We start from the raw sequence: 4,663 nt of genomic DNA, 5'->3' as shown, positions 1-4,663 counted from the left end.
AAAAGACAGGCATAGTCCTTCCCTCATAGTCTAGTGGGAGACATGGACAGTTACATAATTACACATATAATTATTATAGCAATGATAGATGCCAAAATGAAAATACAAATTGCATAGATAATGTACGGCAGGGGGACCAACTCATGTGAAGAGTTGGGGAGGGCATTCTTGCAGAAGTGACTTTTCAGCCAAGGCCTGAAACATGATTAAAAGTTAAATAAGCATCATTTCCAGGTGGCGAGGAATGGAGTGGCCAATGGCCTGCAGATCACCATGCCCAAGTTTTATTGTGGCTACTGTGATACGTACCTCACCCAAGACTCTCCATCTGTGTGAAAGACACATTGTGGTGGTAGAAAACACAAAGAGAATGTGAAAGACTACTTTCAGAAACAGATGGAAGAGCAGGCTCAGAGCCTGACTGACAAAACAATGGCTGTGTTTCAACAAGGAAAGATACTTCTACTCCATCCTCTGCTCCTCCTCCTGCAGGGGCAATGATCCCACCTCCCCCCCAGTGTCCCAGCTCCTTCTTGCCTTGCATCAGCCAGCGCCCCATGGTGGGGGGTCCTCCCATGATGCTAATGATGGGCCCTCTTCCTCCAGGGATGGTGCCAGTGGGAACTGCTCCTGGAATGAAGCTTTCCACGGGAGGCCACGTGCCAGCCATGTCTGGACTCCCAGTGATGAGACCTCCTTCCATCTCATGATGGTACCCACTTGGCCAGGAATGAGGTGACCAGACAGATAAACATAGAGGGGAGGCCTCTTTATATCGGTTTTATGTTACTTGTTCTACTTCACCATGAGATCATAGTGCTGTGACTTGGTGTTTTCTAACAGCATGACACGGAAGACTTGCTCCCCTTTCTATCGAAGAGAGAATGGTTTTGTGGGGGGAGAAGTGGGACCAAAAAAGTGCAGTTTCTATTTATATTATGAAACACAAAAATAAAATTGGAAGACTTGCTCCCCTTTCTATCGAAGAGAGAATGGTTTTGTGAGGGGAGAAGTGGGACCAAAAAAGTGCAGTTTCTATTTATATTATGAAACACAAAAATAAAATTGTGAATTCTTTTAGTCAAAACAAAACAAAAGCATTAAGTAAGTATACAAAGGAGCACTGAAAACCTACTTTCCAAATTTTTATGAGACCAGGTCCCCCCTCTTCTTATGGCTTCTACTCTGAGCTTGAAGTTCTGGTGGGTTTTCCAGCTGGTGGATCACCCTGGCTGCCACTGCCTTGAAATAGAAATTTGAAGTGTGGCTCAGGGAAAGATCATAGGACCCAGAAAACTTCTCACAGGCTCCACTGAGTCATGCCTCCACCCCTAATTAGAAAGAATTAACTGTTAAAAATACACTGTTTCCACTTCTTATGGGAATTCCCTTTGCCAAAGAAAAGCACAAACGTGGTAGGCATAGATGTAGAGTTTGTAAATGTAGGAAGGTTAGAGAGTGAAAACAATTATAGCAGACAAGTTTAGTGTGACATATAAATATCTCTACCCAGCTCACTAGGCCTCCAAGTCCCAATGGAGTCCTCCTTGACAGACCAGCTAAGAGAAGGGCCATCAGCAAGTATCAATGAAAACAAAAATTATTCTGCTCCTATAGCTCGGCCTCCCCTGTATTTATGATCCTCGGAATGATTCAATCTGTTTATTTTTTGGTTGATTTTTTTCTTTTTTTTTCTTTTTTTTTTCGTGACCGGCAACGGATCGCAACCCTCAGTGTCGCGCCCGTACTGGACCAGGACCGGCAACGGGATCGCAACCCTCGGTGTTGCTCCCGCACCTCACTCAGCCAGTGAGCGGCCGGTCTGTATGTGGGATCCGAATCCTCGGGGGGAGTGCCGCCGTGCTCTCAAGTGGCGCACTGTAGCAGTGCGCCACCGGGCCGGCCCTTGGTTGATTTTTTGCTGCCGTGCTCTCAAGTGGCGCACTGTAGCAGTGCGCCACCGGGCCGGCCCTTGGTTGATTTTTTTAAGCTGAGTATTTTCAACAAGGAATATATATTTATTGTAGACAAAAATAGTAAATACAAATTGGTGGAAGTTAAATAAAAATTAGTCATTATCTAATTATGCAGAAAATATTAAAATCATAAGCATTTTGTGGACTATTCTATAGAGATATAGATATGAATATAGCTGTAGATAAAAAATTAATTTGAGATTGTACTGATATCACGCTGTTGGTAGTTAATCTTTTATAGTTGTTTCTTTTTTAACTTTCAATGAGGATTTACTTTTTTATAATAAACCTTAGGCCTTCTAAGAAGCCAAGTCTCCTGAAAAATCATTTGAGAAGATTACTCATCCTGATAATCCACAATTCACAATCCCTTTCAGCAGAGTTTGTTGACCTTCAGGCTTAACAATATGTCCCTATCGCAATGCCATGCAAGTAGCTGCTCGTGTGGAGGCTTGTGTACTGCAAGGAATGGATGGCATTTTTGCAAATTTGCATGGGAAAGTGTCACCTAGTCTTTTCCCCTTGTTTCTCTTTAGTTTTCAGAATCAGAAAAAAAAAAAAAGCAATACTCTAACGCAGGGAAACAACTTCATCTGTAGTTGACAGGAGCTCAGTATTTTGGAGGACGGCAAGAAAAAATTCATGTCACAAAAAATAAATTTGTAGTTTAATGAAAATGAATTCAAACTCTTAGTGACAGCATAACTCTATGCCAGAGTTAAGCATGGTGCTGAACTCTGTGAGCTGCAGTTGTTTCTCCCATGGGTGTTTCTACTGTGGCTCAACAATGCTACCATTCTGTAAATGTGCTTAAATTAAATGGCTGTGCTTTCCTGTGCCACCATCAAATGCTTCCAAACTCACCACATCCTTCCCTACTTTATGCGCCTCCTGAATATTCTGGGACTACCAGGCTCTAAACTTCCAGACACGGACCAGCCAGAGGTGAGAGCTGGCTATAGAAAGGACGACCCACAAATTCGAAGGACTCATGCCGGTGAAGGACAGGTTAGTTACGGAAATGATGTGATCATAATACCTGTTGGGGAAGGAGGTAATTGCTACATTGTTCACACAGTGCCCCATGTCGGTGGATTAAAGCAGAAAAGAAATGTAACGTTGATAAGCACATCCAGCATGATGTCCTACAGGGAGAACAGAAAAACAGCCCCTCGGAGGTGCCTAACTAGGGTTGAACTTGACTTGAAAGCCCTTTCAAAATTTAAAAGAGAGAGAGAGAGAATAAGGAAAAGATTTGTGTTGGGAAATTTTCTGCTTTCTTAGTAATCTTTGTCCAAAACTTCTGTTGGAACTTCAAAACCTAAACAACTCGTGAAAGGAAATTACGATTCTCTGGTCTCTCCAAAACTAAACAACCTGCAAGCAGTCAAAGCACTAATACATTTGTTTACCTACCTGTAACTGTAGTAGCTAAGATCTTTTTGGCACTTACTATGTGTGGGCATTACTTTATTCATTATCTCGTTTAATTCCAACAATGACAGTATGAAATAGGTATTGTAGTTTGCTCAGTGTTATAGAGGAGGAAACCGAGTCAAGGAAAAGGTTCCCCCAGCTCTGATTTGACTCCAAAATGCATGTTCTTAACACTGAACTCTACTGCCCATCCCAAGTTCCTTTGTTTTGTACTTGTGACATTCCTGCTGGAGAACATACTCTCATGTGACATGAGAGAGATGAGCCTGGGCCTCTGAAGTGCTGCTTAGCAAACTGGAGAAGCTTTGCAAAGCTCAAAGCCAATGAGTCTTCTCATGCAGGCTCATTTTTCTGGGCTCCTAATGCCAGGACAGAATGAGAGATTTCACTTAGATGATCAACCTGGAGTGGAAACAGCACGTGATGACAAAAAGTGTGATTTAATAGAAGTTGCAGTTTCGCTTTCACTTGAGGTTGAGGCATCTTAAAGGAGAAGAAAAACACTGGGGCAGAGTCAGGAGACCTGGGTTGGGCCTGTTCCGGCTCTGCCATCCAGCTTAGGTCAAGCTCGTGCCTTCTCTGGGGCTTGATTCTTTATATATTAAATAAAAGATTGAGTCAGATAATCCCCAGTCCATCTCAACTCTAAGAAGTGTGAGATTTGTCGGTCTCTGCTGTAGTTGGGAAGTTACAGAAAGAGGGCACCCTCTCCTTGTCTTCCTCCTCTCTTTCCCCTAACTCCTCAAATTAGGAAACAACTCCCCAAAGGACCCTCTGAGAGTCAAGGTACAAACCATCTTGCCCTTTAGTCTAGAGTGGATTGTCAGAAACCCAATAGCAGTAGAGGTCAGATAGAATATGTAAAAACAAACAAAACACACACACACAAACACAAACAAAAGCAAAGGGCAGAGCCTGTATACAAACAATCTTGCCCTTTAGTCTAGAGTGGATTGTCAGAAACCCAATAGCAGTAGAGGTCAGATAGAGTATGTAAAAACAAACAAAACACACACACACAAACACAAACAAAAGCAAAGGGCAGAGCCTGTTACAGTTTTTTCTGAAAATGCCTATTGCTCTTAATCTTATTCTGGTTTTTCCACTTTTGATAAAGACAGTGGTAGAGAGAAACACTTCTCTATTATGAGAAAAACAACTGAGCAAGTGCACTAGGCAAGCTAAACAGGGCACGGCCGGAGCTGGACTGGCCATGGGCCACCAATTTGCTTTCTCTGCTCTGGCGGTTG

At 42.8% G+C, this 4,663-nt stretch overlaps 1 pseudogene; it reads left to right on the top strand.

Moving 5' to 3' along the window:
- Positions 1-273: 273 nt before the first annotated feature.
- Positions 274-751, top strand: LOC103601709 (annotated as a pseudogene).
- The last annotated feature ends 3,912 nt before the right edge of the window (positions 752-4,663 follow it).

This window comes from Galeopterus variegatus, unplaced genomic scaffold (assembly GCF_000696425.1).
Source record: "Galeopterus variegatus unplaced genomic scaffold, G_variegatus-3.0.2 Scaffold3844, whole genome shotgun sequence".
In the NCBI taxonomy this organism is placed as follows: Eukaryota; Metazoa; Chordata; class Mammalia; order Dermoptera; family Cynocephalidae; genus Galeopterus; species Galeopterus variegatus.
Note: the sequence above shows the minus strand (reverse complement) of the source record. Positions and strands in the feature narration are given on the sequence as shown.